Below are 7,124 nucleotides of genomic sequence, written 5' to 3'. Positions count from 1 at the left end.
GCTGCGGGTTAATACCAGGTTTGGTGGGCGAGTATGTGGACAAGGGAAGGCAGTGGTGGGGCATGGAATGGGGTTGAGCTAGTAGGCTGAGAGGACAAGACTTGGTGGAGGTCAGTTTTTGGGTGTAGGGCTTTTTGTGGATTTTAAAACTGTTCAGGTAGCAGGAGGCAAAATGAACTCTAAAGTTTTCTTCAGTCCTTTCTCCACATTCGCTGCTGTTAAAATGATATAGCCACACATTTAGGGCGTGTGTGTGTGTGTGTGTGTGCCTTTTCGTTTGTTTGTTTTGAGACAGGGTCTCACTCTGTGGCCCAGGCTGGAGTGCAGTGGTGCAATCATAGCTCACTGCAGCCTTGACCTCCAGAGCTCAAGCCATCCTTCCGCCTGGGCCTCCCACACTACCAAGCCTGGCTATTTTTGTATTTTTTTGTAGAGAGGAGGTCTGTGTTGCCCAGGATGGTCTAGAACTTATGGCCTCAAGTCATACCCCACCTCGGCCTCCCAAAGTGCTGAGATTACAGGTGTGAGCCACACCACACCCAGCGTTTGTGTGTGATTTTGAGCTTACTTTTTTTTTTTTTTTTGAGACGGAGTCTCGCTCTGTCGCCCAGGCTGGAGTGCAGTGGCACAATCTCGGTTCACTGCAAGCTCCGCCTCCCGGGTTCACGCCATTCTCCTGCCTCAGCCTCTCCGAGTAGCTGGGACTACAGGCGCCCACCACCACGCCCGGCTAATTTTTTGTATTTTTAGTAGAGACGGGGTTTCACCGTGGTCTCCATCTCCTGACCTCGTGATCCGCCCGCCTCGGCCTCCCAAAGTGCTGGGATTACAAGCGTGAGCCACAGCGCCCGGCCTGATTTTGAGCTTCCTAATTTCTTTCAAAAATGGGATCATGTGCGCATATTTCTTTCATCCAGAGGGGGGCAAGGGGAGGGGCTCCATGCCCCACCACTGCCTTATCTTGTCCACATACTTGCCCACCAAACCTGGTATTAACCCACAGCAAGACCCGCCCATCAAACCTAATGCCCGCCCACAACCCCGTCCCGGAACTTAGTCTCTTGTCCTGACGGCCCCGCCCCCAAGTGAAAGCCAAAGCTGATTGTCTCGTGCACATCTGGATCTACTGAAAAGAGAACTACATTTCTGGTGGAGAAAATAGGTGTTGGATTCATAGGAAGAAATAAAAAAGGAAATTTTAAAATTTAAGAGATCAAAAGAAAAAATGAGAAAAAAATTATTAATGACATACTACTTGTTACATCTCTGGCTAAGGTTTAGATGCTACAAATGGTAAATATTGATGTCATAAAATGATAAACATTGAATTTTGATTTATCCAGATTCCTTAAATGATTATGTTTGGTGAGGAAAATTAGTTTTACAGTGTGTAAGAGTTATGTGCTAATTGTTTCGGAGAAGAAAGTAATTCAATATAGTTTAAAGTTGATAAATGAAAAAGCAGTATAAATACCTAACTCACAAATATGTAATTACTGTCAGAAAAAAAAAAGTTGCTTCTAGGAGCCAGGCTACAGGGTGAGGAAGGGAGCTTTTCGTTGTGAAAATTAACGTGTTATTTGAGATCTATGTGTGAACACATACAGCCTGAATTTGTATGCAAAAGGAATCACTAAACTCTAGGAAAAAAATATGAATATGATTCACTTTACAACAATGGAATGTATTTGAGGACTCTGGAATTCAAGAATTAAAAGGAAAAAAACCGAAAAACTCTATGGCCATCCTAGGGGACAAATGAATGGGACATTACTTTCCAACCTGCATGGTAATAAACAGTTTTACATACATTATCCCTAAATATTTTCACAGAGACCTATAAGGAAGGTGTTACTATCACTATTTATAGATGAGGAAACGTATGGTGATCTGTGTGCTAAATTTTTCATATTTCATTGTGGGCGACAAGCCACCCAGGTGCCGAGGCAAGAGACAGAGGGCATGAGCTGTTCCAGTATAATAAAGTATATAAAATAAGAATAGTTACACTAGATATAGATCATAGATATGATTATATATGAATATTATTAATCATTTGTTTGTAGCAATTACTCTTTATTCCAATATTATAATAATCCTCACTCTACAATCATAACCTAGGAAAAACTAGGCCATACAGAGATAGGAGCTGAGGAGACATAGTGAGAAGTGACCAGAAGACAAGAGTATGAGCCTTCTGTTATGCCCGGAGAGGGCCACCAGAGGGCTCCATGGTCTAGCGGTAACGCCAGCGTCTGGGAAGATGCCTGTTGCCAAGCAGACTGTGGTCTAGCGGTAGCATCAATGTCAAGGAAAAACACGCGCTACTTAGCAGACCATGAAAGGGATTGTCCCTTTCCCCAGGGGAGTTTAGAGAAGACTCTACTCCTCCACCTCTTGTGGAGGGCCTTACGTCAGTCAGGCCTGCCCGCAGTTATCTGGAGGCCTAGCAGTCTCTCTGTGATGCTGTGCTTCAGTGGTCACGCTCCTACTCCGCTTTCATGTTCCATCCTGTACACCTGGCTCTGCCTTCTAGATAGCAGTAGCAAATTATTGAAAGTACTAAAAGTCTCTGATAAGCAGAAATAATGGCGTAAACTCTCTTTCTCTCTCCCTCTCTCTCTCTGCCTCGGCTGCCAGGCAGGGAAGGGCCCCCTGTCCAGTGGGTACATGACCCACGTGACCTTACCTATCATTGGAGCTGGCTCACACTCCTTACCCTGCCCATTTGTCTTGTATCCAATAAATATCAACGCAGCCTGGCATTCGGGGCCTCTACCGGTCTCCGTGTCTTGGTGGTAGTGGTCCCCCGGGCCCAGCCATCTTTTCTTTTGTCTGTCTTTATTTCTACAATCTCTTGTCTCCACACATGGAGAGAAAAACCCACCGACCCTGTGGGGCTGGCCCCTACATTTCATAGTTCTTAATGTTGTTTTATTTAAAAGTTTTTAAATGGATTTTTCAAATTAATAAAATAATATGTGCTTATTCTCACAAATATAGAGTATGTAAAACACAATTCAAAACTCCCTTTCCCAGCTGGGCGAGGTGGCTCATGCCTGTAATCCCAGCACTTTGGGAGGCAGAGGCGGGTGGATCACTTGAGGTCAGGAGCTCAAAACCAGCCTGGCCAACATGGTGAAACCCCGTCTCTACTAAAATTACAAAACAAATTAGCCAGGTGTGGTGCCTGTAATCCCAGCTACTTGGGAGGCTCAGGCAGGAGAATTGCTTGAACCTGGGAGGCAGAGGTTGCAGTTAGCCAAGATCACGCCATTGCACTCCAGACTGGGCAACAAGAGTGAAACTCCGTCTCAAAAAAAAAAAAAAAATTAAAGTAAAAAATAAAATAAAATAAAACTCCCTTTCCCTTCTCTAATTTGACTTTGAGGTGACCATTACTATAGTCCTTGCTCTATGAAGAATTAGACTTAAGACATGTAATAATATAATTTACTACATAAATACTAGAAAAAACATTTTATCACAATATACCTATATTGAGAGTTTTAAAATAGTTTAAAGAAATACTATAATACTATATACTAATTATTCTGGAGATTACTTTAAAAAATTAACAGACCATGGACTTTTTTCCAGGTAGATATGAGTGTTTAGCCAAGTCTTAAATAAGTGGTATGATATTCCAATTAATTGCTGTACCAAAATGTATTTAATCACTCATCTACTAACACATAGTCATATTATGTAGTCTTTTTTTTTTTTTTTTTTTTTTTTTAAAAAGAGGCAGAGTTTTACCATGTTGCTCAGGTTGGTCTTGAACTTCTGATGTCAGGTGATCCACCTGCCTCGGCCTCCCAAAGTGCTGGGATTACAGGCGTGAGCCAGTGGACCCAGCCGAATAAATCAGATTTAATATCTAGACAGAGATGGATGCGTACCTATAAAAATTAATGTTAGAAAGTTTAATTTACCATCTAATTTCTAATTTTACTAACAGTAATAATATATATATTTTTAAGGCAGGATCTCTCACTCTGTTGCTCAGGCTGGAGTGCAGTGGCTCCATCATGGCTCATCGTAGCCTCGAATTTCTGGGTTCAAGTGATCCTCCTGCCTCAGCCTCCTGAAGAGCTAGGACCACAGGTGCACACCAGCACATCCCGCTAATTTAAAACATTTTTGTAGACATGGGGTCTTGCTGTGTTGCCCAGCTGGTCTTGAACTCCTAGCCTCAAGTGATCTGCTCTCCTCGACCTCCTGAGTAGCTTGGATCACAGGTGTATGCCACCATGCCCAGCTAATTTTTTTCTTTTTCTTTTCTTTTTTATAGAGACAGGCTCTTGCTATTTTGCCTAGGCTGGTTTTGAACTCCTGGCCTCAAGCAATCTTCCCGCCTTGGCCTCCCAAAGTGCTGGGATTACAGGCATGAGCCACCACTGCTCCTGACCTGGTCCTTGTACTTTGAAAAGGGCATGACATGAATGAATATGTTTAGTACCTCCATTGTGGTGGTGGCACCACAGGTGTGTGCGTATGTCCAAACCCATCAAAATGTATACATTTATTATTTATTTTTATTTTTGAGACCAAGTCTCCTCTGTCACCCAGGCTGGAGTGCAGTGGCAGAATTTGATGGGCAGGCTCCACAATTCTTCCACCTTGCGATCCAGCAAGTAGGAAAAAAAAAAAAAGGTGAATCCAGAATTTACTAAAGTAAAAGTCTTCTGTGTATTGGAAAGGGTTCACTGTCTTGAGGAAGTGTTGGAAACCAGAGATTTCTCTCTTTTGGTGTGAAAGGCAGAAGTAAATTCTTTAGTAAATTTTCTCTGTGTATCTCAAGTATCTGACAGTCATTGGTCTCTGTTTTTTTTGTTTCGTTTTGGTTTTTTGTTTGTTTGTAATGGCGCAGTCTCAGCTCACCACAACCTCTGCCTTCCGGGTTCAAGCGATTCTCCTGCCTCAGCCTCCCAAGTAGCTGGGATTACAGGCCTGCACCATCACGCCCGCTAATTTTGTATTTTTAGTAGAGATGGGATTTCTCTATGTTGGTCAGGCTGGTCTCAAACTCCCGACCTCAAGTGGTCCGCCCGCCTTGGCCTCCCAAAGTGCTGGGATTATAGGTGTGAGCCTGGTCTCTGGATGCCCTGAGAAAGTCATATTCTAGGATGGGATACTTCTCTGTGTTGTGGAATTCCTGGCCTCCTGTAATCCTGACATTTCCTGTAAGGCACACAGCTGTGAACTGTCAGCAGTCAGTATTCTCAGCAGCTGGGGGACGGAGGCATTGGCCATGGACAGGACTCTGGGTTGAGACTCACAGCATCCACTGCACCTTCTGCTTTATTCCCATCCTTGCTATTGTTAATAATGTTGACTGGGCACACACATGTAATCTCAGCAGTTTGGGAGGCCAAGGCGGGAGGATCACTTGGGGCCAAGAGTTTGAGGCCAGGCTGGGCAACATAGTGAGACCCCGTCTCTACCAAAAAAACCCAAAATACAAAAATTAGCCAGGTGTGGTGGCATGCGCCTGTAGTCACAGTTCCTTGGGAGGCTGAGGCAGGAAGATCACCTGAGCTCAGGAGGTTAAGACTACGGTGAGCCATGATCATACCACATGCCACTGCACTCCAGCCTGGGCAGCATTGTCAGACCCCTTCTCAAAAACAACAAAATTAGCCAGGTGTGGTGGCATGCATCTGTAGTCCCAGTTCCTTGTGAGGCTGAGGCGGGAGGATCACCTGAGCCAGGAGGTCCAGACAGCAGTGAGTCATGATTGTACCGCTGCACTCCAACCTAGTAGACAGAGTGAGACCTTCTTTCCAAAATAATAATAATCATCATCATTGTCATCATCATTATCATCACCATCATGATCATTTCATGATACAGGGAATTCCCTAGGATCTGTTTATAACTCTATTATAACACTCATGGATATGTAAGCTCAGTGTCCACCTTTCCATTTGATGAGATGTAAGAGAGTGGCATTAGGGGGCACCCAAATATTTCTCTCTAGAATTCACAAACTTATTATCCATGGGCTTCTGTAGCACCCCAGGAGAGCTCCAATCTTGGTTGAAGATACTGACGTGGTACCTGGCATGACGGCAACAGTTTTGTTCTGTGTCTGGCGGTTGTAGTTAGGGATAGTCTGTCTCCCTGCAGAGAGCAACAGAAGGGAGCTCTCCAAGATCCTTAGGCCACTGGGAAAGGCATCCCACAGATGGAAACCCAGAGACAGGTTGGGGAGCACATGGGGATTCTTGTTTCTCTCTATATATAATAATGTATATATAATACATAATGTAATTATATAATATAAATTATATACACATTATATATTATATAAATTACATATATTTAATGTGTAATTACATTATATAGAATTATATAATTATATATTTATAATATATGAGATATATAACCATATATCATATATTATATATAATATATTATATAACATATATTATATATATTATAAATTATGTACTTATATAAAATTTATATATAATTTATTACATTTATATATTATAAATAATTTACATTTATATACTATATATAATATATTATATTTATATATTATATATATCTCTCTCTCTTTTTTTTTTGAGATGGAGTCTCACTCTGTGGCCCAGGCTGGATTGCAGTGGCACGATCTCAGCTTACTGCAATCTTCGCTTCCTGGGTTCAAGCGATTCTTCTGTCTCAGTCTCTGGAGTAGCTGGGACTACAGGCCTGTGCCACCACACCTGGCTAATTTTGGTATTTTTAGTAGAGACGGGGTCTCACCATGTTGGCCAGGCTGGTCTCGAACTCCTGACCTCATGATCCACCCACCTTGGTCTCCCAAAGTGCTGGGATTATAGGCGTGAGCCACCGCGCCCATCCCTATTTATAATTATATTATAGCTATTTTATAATATATAATTCTATATAATATATAATTATATAATATATAATGTATTTATAATTATATATAATATATAATTATATAATATATAATGTATTTATAATTATATATAATTTATATATAATATATAATTATATAATATATAATGTATTTATAATTATATATAAATTATATATATATTTTTAGAGACAGAGTCTTGCTCTGTCACCCAGGCTGGTGTGCAGTAGCATCTGCTGATAGGCACTTC

This window comes from Symphalangus syndactylus, chromosome 13, assembly GCF_028878055.3.
Source record: "Symphalangus syndactylus isolate Jambi chromosome 13, NHGRI_mSymSyn1-v2.1_pri, whole genome shotgun sequence".
Classification (NCBI taxonomy): domain Eukaryota; kingdom Metazoa; phylum Chordata; class Mammalia; order Primates; family Hylobatidae; genus Symphalangus; species Symphalangus syndactylus.
The sequence above is the reverse complement of the archived record's forward strand: the minus strand, read 5'-3'. Positions refer to the sequence as shown.